Source organism: Bos mutus, chromosome 11 (genome assembly GCF_027580195.1).
Source record: "Bos mutus isolate GX-2022 chromosome 11, NWIPB_WYAK_1.1, whole genome shotgun sequence".
In the NCBI taxonomy this organism is placed as follows: Eukaryota; Metazoa; Chordata; class Mammalia; order Artiodactyla; family Bovidae; genus Bos; species Bos mutus.
The window spans coordinates 45344169-45353161 of NC_091627.1; the positions used below are offsets into that span (position 1 = coordinate 45344169).

The window sequence follows — 8993 nt, forward strand, 5'->3', positions numbered from 1 at the left end:
CCCCCAGACACACACTGAAAAGAAAAAGTAAAATCTAGCGTGGGTTTTGGTATTTGAAATAACTAAAAATGACAGAGAGTTAAATAAATTAGATTTTGCCTCCCTAAAAACAGGTTATTATGAATTGCAAATAATCAATGTGAAACTGCTTTGTAAACTGGAAAGTATATGATATAAGACATTATTATTATGACAAAACAAAGCCTGAAATAATCTGGCCCCAACATATCTGTGGTTACCTTCTCTTAACCTCTTCCAATCTCTATAAAACCTCACATCTATTTATACAAATTGTTTGTATCATGCAGTTTCATGCATCCATGGATTTGAAATGAATATATCATTTCATCTTCCTGGAAAGTTCTCTCATCTATTTAACTCTTACTCATTCTTCAAGATTCATTTTAAATCCACTAAATTTCTCTGACTACTCTTCTGTCCTCCTTGCTGGTGGAAAGAAGTTCTCCTTCTTCTCTGTGGCTACAAAAGTGTGTGTGTGTGTGTGTAGTGCATGTGATTACTTTTTAAAACACTACATATCAAGTTAAAACTCTGCACAAATGCCTCCTTCTCAGCAGAACTGAGCCACTCAAAGGCAGGAGCTAGATTTGACTTATCTTTGTATCTTTGGTCCTTAGTACACACCCTGGTGCTTGGTACTTGCTATAGAAATTTCAGGCATGAAAATTTATAATTTATACTAGCAAAGCTTATAATACAGAGGGCAAGATAAAACAGCCACAATAAGGAGATGTGATTAAAATGCACAGAAGAGTTCAGAAGAAAGAAGTTTACTTTTGTTGTGTAACTTTTTTCCCCCCAAGGGGAATGATTAACCAGAAGTGTACAGTTAACAACAATGTATAAAATAGGTTGGCAGAGAGGGACTGGAAAGAGTACTTAGGAGGCTCTTATAAATAGGACAAGGAAACTATAATGAGATTCAGAACTGGGATAGTGGCAATGGGAATGGAAGGAGACAAGTGTAAGAAACATATCAGAGCTAGAACTGGTACCTGTACCAATTCTTGGTAACTGATTAGAGGTAGAGGGAAGAAAAAAGCTGACTCAGAAGTTTTAAACTTGGGTAACTAGAAATGTGGCATTAAAAATAGAAAAACCAAGATGAATTATAAGAGGAAAAGGCTGGAAGTCTGGGGTAAGATAGACTAGATTTGAGAGGCTGGTTGGACACTTGAGTCAAGATGTAAGTAGTTGGGAAGTGAAAATGATGCTAGGGAGTGAAGTCAAACTATGACTACAGAGCTAACGGCCGAAGTGACAGGAATACACAAGATCACCTGAAGAAGTACTGTAGAGAAAAATAAAACCTACTAACTAAATCACGGAAAACATTTACATTTAGGTAAAAATAGGAAAAGGAGACAGAGAAGGAAGGGGATGAGAACTGTAACACTGATACATCCTGAGAATCAAAGACGAAGAGGCTTTCATGAAAAAGGGAATAATCGACTGCAGTAAATGTTAGAGGTTAATGAGTCTGAACGTTTAAAAAGGGCAATCAAACTTGGTAGGTAATAGCATTAGAGAGAGGGGTAGGCACTAGACTGATGCAGTTCAAGCCCAGGCAACTGTTCACAAATTTTGAGACGGCTAGAACTGAGAGCTGTCAAAATTAATGCGGGTATAGAATGCAGCACAAGCTTGAAGCTCCCAGTGGGCAAAGTGAAACAACTCAGTATCAAACAAACATGCAATGACTGCAATGAATTGAATAATCAATGAAATCACACAATGAATCAGTGAAAATTCATCAATTTATTATGACATTCAAAAAGTTCTTAGAAGGATATATAAACTCATCTGCGGATGCTTTTAATAGAACTCCCTGAGACTTCCTGTTTGTCCAGCAGTTGGGACTCTGTGGTCCCAAAGCAGGAGGCCCAGGTTTGATCCTTGGTTGGGGAAGTGGATCCCACATACCACAACTAAGAGTTCACATGCTGCAACTAAAGATCCCAAGTGCTGCAACGAAGACTGAACATCTAGTGTGCTGCAACTGAAATATGGCATAACCAAATAAATAAATAAATAAATTTTAAAAAGAGAATTCCCCAAAATTAGTAATTGGAGAAAAAAATCAAGCACTTATCGTGTCTTTCCAGTGGGAACTGAAGTTTAGGGCAACTAATAAATAGCCCAGTTAATGATGACAGAAAACTCTACTTTATAAAATGATTCCAGCTATATTAACAATTTCTTAAAAAGTAAAATTAAAAAAAAAATGAAACTTTGCCACTCATAAAAGAATGATTGATTCTAGCAAGGCTTATGAACTATTATTAAAGCTCTTAAGAAAATGTTTGATGGGAAACTGGATATTTAAATTACATACTTTCCAAAGATGGCCATGACAGTATTTCTCATCCTACAAACTTTTTGCAGTGTGACTTTGCTATTTCCTTATCAAGAGATGACATATTTAATTCCCTTCCCCTTGAGTATGGGCTAGTGTAAGTGACTTGTATATAATCAACAGAAAATAGAAGTGTTGAAGGTGACTTCCAAGGCTGGGTCAGAAAAGGCTATACCCTTTTGCCCAGTTCTCTTGAAATTCTTGCATTTTATATGTTCTGGGAACCCAACTGTCATATTGTGAGAATCCCAAGCCATATGCAGGTGCATTAGTTCACATTCCCAGCCAAGTTCAGTCTTTTTTTTTTTTTTCACCCCCCCAACTCCCAAGTTCAGTCTTGAGTCTTCTGAGCTCACGTATCAGACATGTGAATAAAGGCTTCTTCAGAATATCAGCCTTTAGCCACTTTGGGTCACTTCCAACTGCTCAAGTCACCCCAACTGAGACTTCAGACAATGTGGAACAGAGACAAAGCACACACACTGTACCCTATCTGAAATCCTGACCCACAGAATTAGTGAGAATAAAAGTAATTTAGACCATTATGTTTGGGATTGTTTTACACATTAATAATTAGATCATGTGGTTAATTAAGTAATACCATATAGATTATTTCCTGGTTGTAAGAGGAAAATCGTATTTTAAATCGAGAGATCAGAACTAGATCACGGATTAGAAACCACTACTCTAATGGTCAATCTTAGCATCTCTAATGTTGAGTCAACCATATGTAACATGTTTTTTGATGTGAAGCACATGAAGCAAGCACTATGTCTAAAGTGAATCTACTAAGCCTTTAGATATAATCTCCAGTTTATCTTAAACACAGGAGATAAAGAAACATGGTAAATGACAGAGCAAGGAAGCAAACAAACAAACCTAGAAAGTAGGATATTCAGGCTAACTGACCTGGTCATTTTAATGAGAGAGAGTTATAAAAACAAACACACAACAAAAGCCAACTAACCAATCACCATCCCCACCAATAAGAGGGACCTGACCAGATGCAATGTATAGGCCTGGATTAGACACCAGTTGGATAAACCAGCTATAAAGGACACTGCTGAATAAATTAAAGAAATCTGAATATAATCATAGTATTAAATGAGAGAAAATACAACAACTGCAAAAATAGTTTATATATTAATAACTTAATTTTGTCTTTTTGGCAAAATATATATGCAGACCTAGAAGGTTATTTACAAAGTTGTTATGGTGGAGCTATCAGGGTATGGAAATGTGATATTTACGTTTTCTTCAATTTCTCTTCATTGTCTAACTTTCTATAATATAACCACACTACATTTGTAATAAAAGTTATTTTTTAAAAGTCTTGGGGGAAAGGAAGAAAGAAATGAGATGACAGGTTTCTGGGTTGGATGGTTGTGGTAGGGGCAAAAGACTAGAGAGCTAACATTCAAGAGAAAGTAATTTTCTTAATATTTAGAGAGGCAGACTTATTTGTAGTTAGAGGAGTAGTATACACTGGGTAGAGTGAAACTGAAGATGCAATAATAATAATACACAAAAATCCTCAGTTTATTATTAGTATTTCTAAACTTAGAAAATAAAAAGGAAAGGCAGGCTTGATAATGGTGATTTTGGTGTCGGCTTAAAGCTCAACATTCAGAAAACTACATCATTTCATGGCAAATAGATGGGGAAACAGTGGAAACAGTGGCTGACTTTATTTTTCTGGGCTCCAAAATCACTGCAGATGGTGACTGCAGCCATGAAATTAAAAGAAGTTTACTCTTTGGAACGAAAGTTATGATCAACCTATGCTATGCTATGCTAAGTCGCTTCAGTCGTGTCCGACTCTGTGCGACCCCAGAGATGGCAGCCCACCAGGCTCCGCCATCCCTGGGATTCTCCAGGCAAGGACACTGGAGTGGATTGCCATTTCCTTCTCCAATGCATGAAAGAGAAAAGTGAAAGTGAAGTTGCTCAGTCATGTCCGACTCTTAGTGACCCCATGGACTGCAGCCTACCAGGCTCCTCCGTCCATGGGATTTTCCAGGCAAGAGTACTGGAGTGGGGTGCCATTGCCTTCTCCAGTGATCAACCCAGACAGCATATTAAAAAGCAGAGACATTACTTTGCCAACAAAGGTCCGTCTAGTCAAGGCTATGGTTTTTCCAGTGGTCATGAATGGATGTGAGAGTTGGACTATAAAGAAAGCTGAGTGCTGAAGAATTGATGCTTTTGAACTGTAGTGTTGGAGAAGACTCTTGAGAGTCCCTTGGACTGTGATGAGATCCAACCAGTCCATCCTAAAGGAGATCAGTCCTGGGTGTTCATTAGAGGGCCTGATGTTGAAGACGAAACTCCAACACTTTGGCCACCTGATGAAAAGAGCTGACTCACTGGAAAAGACCCTGATGCTGGGAAAGATTCAGGGCAGGAGGGAAAGGGGATGACAGAGGATGAGATGGTTGGATGGCATCACCGACTCGATGGACATGGGTTTGGGTGGACTCCCGGAGTTGGTGATGGACAGGGAGGCCTGGCGTGCTGCCGTTCATGGGGTCACAAAGAGTCGGACATGACTGAGCCACTGAACTGAACTGAACTGATTCATATTTCTTGAGCTTTTATGTGCTAAGTGCTTTATATGTATGATGATCTCATTTAATTTTTACAACCCAATTTGTACCAATGAGAATATTTAGTTTTAGAGTTCCAAGATCTCACAGCTAGAACTGATGTTAGAGCTCAGAGTCCAATCCTGGTCTGTTTGACTACAGGGCCCTGGTCTTAACCTCCGAACTATTTGATCCCCAAAAGTACCAAATTACATGACCAACTGAGAAAATTGAGCTTTTTACTAAACTTTCATCTTTCAAATTTAAGAGAAGTTAAGAGCACTAATAAAAACCATTATTTGATATGCCTCAGGCAACTAGGTTTCAGTGAATTTCACCGCATGAGTAATAACTTCTTGCAGAGTTGGAATTTGGTGATTCAGACTAAGATGAAGTGGTCTTGGGTCATCTTAACTGCATAAAAATGAAATAAATGATTCTACCTTTCTGAATATGAAATGAGAACCTAGCTTTTTCTTATCACCTACCATTTTCTCCTCCTCCCCCAGTAATACTCCCATCTGCAAATGTTTCTGAGATCTTACCAAGAGTGCAATTTAAAGCAGACAATCATTAATAAAACCAACTCTAAATACTAACTAGGGACACTTTATCAATTTCCATGTAAATTGTTTGTTTGTGACTATTTACCTGTCATTGTTCTCCATACAATAGAAAAAAATGCAAATGAACAAATCAGAATGCAGCCCTAATGGGACTTTCTGTTTATAACCATTAGCCCAGAGGTGTGCTGTAATTCAATTCTCAAGTAGCAAGATTTAGTCTCATTAACACACTGCAAGGGCAGGTTACAACTCATAAAACCCTACAGTAAACAAAGTTTATGGACACAGCACAAAATCTTGAGCCTGATTGACAGAATTCTAGTTCCCTATCAGATTGCCTTGATTTACTTTTCTACTAATGTCCTAACACCACAGAGACAATTTTGCTTGGGCCTAGAGCTCTCCAGTGGGATGGCATATCGGTGCTGTTTGTTTTCTCACCCATTAAGTTCTCTTAAGACAAAGAGCCAACTGAGAAAATAGAAGTTAATTGTTAAGGTCACAAGGAAAACCTTGTAATTACAGCAATTGATTATGCAACCAATTTAACTGATAGTATTACTAATTTCCAGATTCCTTATATATAAAACTATTTCATCTTAATTTTTGCATATAAACTTCATTAAAAGTCAGTTTTTACATTATTATTTAAAGAACAGATAGTACCAAATCTTTGTATCTTTTACTTAAAAGAAACATATTGTTTATGTCAAAGGAATAAAATGATCAGAGAGTAAGGATGATGATTATTTTGTTATTTTTGTATGTTTGTAGATTTGAGTATTTCTGACAATGATGGTTTGCCTAAAACTATTCAAATACAGAAATGTGTTATCTGTTTTCACCTTTCTGCATTCAAAGGAAGACAGTGACTCATAGCTGTAAATAAGTCATCTGTTTACCAAATCTGCTGAAAAAAATAAAGGAATCTTTTCAATGGGATGCAATGTAAGTACCTTAGAAGACTGCTGTCATTAAAAATTACATTTGAAAATTCAATACATAGGAAACCTATCTTTCATTTATCTGCCTAAATAAACTTAAATAAATTGAAGCAGTTTCCTATTTTTTTAAGAATGGGTCTGATGGCATTTACCTTTTTCTGTACAGTATTATTAAGAGAGTTAGACTGATTTATATAGGACATTCGAGCTTTTGTAAGATGGACGCACTCTTTAGAGGGAAGCTGTATTTTTGAGTAAATACTGGTTGTGTGTCTGTGCAGTGTGTTCACAGGTGTTGTCTCATTTACCATTCACCACTCTGAGGTAACCAATGTCACTCCGGTTTCACAGAAATGGAATTGCACTTAAATATACTGCCCAAGGTCATACATCTTGTAAATGGCACAGTAAGAATTAAAATCAGTGTCTGTCTGATTTCAAAGGGTTGGTCCTGTCTATTACATTATTGGTGTTCAGAAAATTTGTCTCAAGCCCTATTGCTGTTGTGATTAAAAAACAACAACAGTTTTTTACTTATTTTTGGGCTATACAAATAAGGTTAAATGCTCCTTTGTGCTACTGAAAACAGTAGCAGTAAAGAGAAATTAACTTATTTATATTCATTTAAAACTTACATTCTTGACCTTAAATTATAAGCCTTCAGAAAAGTACTGAATGTGGTACATTTAAGCTCCACTTTCCTCTTACCTAACATCTTCAGAATAAGGCTAAAGTCCTGTTATGGTACAAAAAGCTTGTATCTCAACACAACGGATTTAAACATTCAAATATAGAAGATGGATCATAACTAACCACTTTGGACATAAACTGAAAAAATATTTTCACAGCATGTCTTCAAGATACTATTTTCCTTATCGTTCTAAAATGGTCTACAATCTGCCATAGATAGACGCACTAGTAAAACTTGACAATTTAAGGACAAACTCTTCAAGAATAAGTAATGTAATTCCTTGTTTCCTTTCCATAAAAACGTACTGGTATGCAATTTTTATATTTCACAGTTCACCGACATCTAGGCAAGCTTTCTTCTACTGCTTCAATGGTGCTACTTTTAATTTTATCCTCCTTAGTCGTAGTAATTAAAGTGATCAGCAGTGGCATCCCAGCGGCTTTGACACAGCTACAACCCCCTAGCAGACTTTTGCTTTCAAGGGGAAGAGGAAGAAAAAGACCAGAGTTTCATTTCACAGAGAACAAGAAAATCAAGCTTCTCCAATCCTCAACTTTATTCAATTGTTCTTTCAGCAGCCTTTGGATCTTAAGAATCAAATAAAAATGGCTGCCATGGGGGGTCCTTTTGATACTTGCCGCAAATGTCACTGACTGACATTACTTTAGCCAAAAAATGATGCCATGGATTTGTGAAGGTGAATTAAAACATGAGAAACTGTCAATGTAGCTGCTGAGATCATTACCCACCCAAGGGTGTCTTTTATAACATTAGATATTTTTATTCAGTCAGTTGAAAACTATAGATTGAGAAGGCTTTCTATTTAAGAAACATGTCTACACACATTATCATGAAATAGGCTTTTACAAAATTTACAAATATGTTATTTCAACATAGTTTGCATCTTTAGTCTTTGTAAATCTGTATTTATAACAGAACAAAGCAGAGTATTTCTACCAACAAACCCATATTCCATGTCCTTTAACTCCCTTAACAACATAATATCCTGTGCTTACTTGTGTTCTTCAGTGTTTTCATAGTTTTAATAAATGAACTTGGGCTAAATACATTTTAACTTATCTAAATTTTTTAAAGGGCTTTACTTAGTACTGCTAATATTTCATTGGATTCTCTTCTCAAAATGGTCCGTGAAATTCCTCAGTTTTATAGTAAAATAAGAGAAAGAACTTGACTGCCACCCTTTCATCATTAGACAGGAAGCAAAGCTCTGTTATTAGGCATTCAGAAAGGACAAAAAAAAATTTGTGCTTGTCCAGAGGCAAGGATTACCAAAGTGCACCTATTCACTTGCAACCAAAGATAAAAATAAAAAATAAAATTACAAGATCTTTAAAGGTTTGGGTAGACTAGGTATTTTCCTGCCAGCTTGATCAGTTCTTGACTGAATAAATAGGATTTAGAGTAAAACATTAAAACTGTTTAGCAGATCTTTTCAACCCATTTCAAACTTTTCTTATGCTGGTTTGTAATATAAGCAGACATGCTTATAAATGGCCACACCTGCTCATTTCTCTGGGGATGGCCTGATCTCTGTTTCTCTAACAAAGAAAGAAAGAAAGAAAAAAATCAGCCTTTCTTGTTGCAAAACAGAGTGGAAAGTCAAAATCTTTCTCAAGTTTGCCCCATCTGGTCAGATTAAATCTTTGATCAACCCTGGGGATTACATTTATTTTTGTAGTAACTACTAAATTTTGGATTTGTTTAAAATACATAGGCAAAAATATTAAACAGACTGTGAATTTTAAGTTTGAGATCTATTTATAATATATGAGCAGAAAGTATAAGAGAATTAGTTTAGAAAAAACAGAA

The 8993-nt window shown here is 36.2% G+C and overlaps 1 protein-coding gene across 5 annotated transcripts in view; it reads right to left on the reverse strand.

The window, feature by feature from the left end:
- The window catches only part of EHBP1 (EH domain binding protein 1), a 355495-nt gene that overhangs the window by 61887 nt on the left and 284615 nt on the right, over window positions 1-8993 (reverse strand). The gene's annotated exons all lie outside the window — the stretch shown is intronic.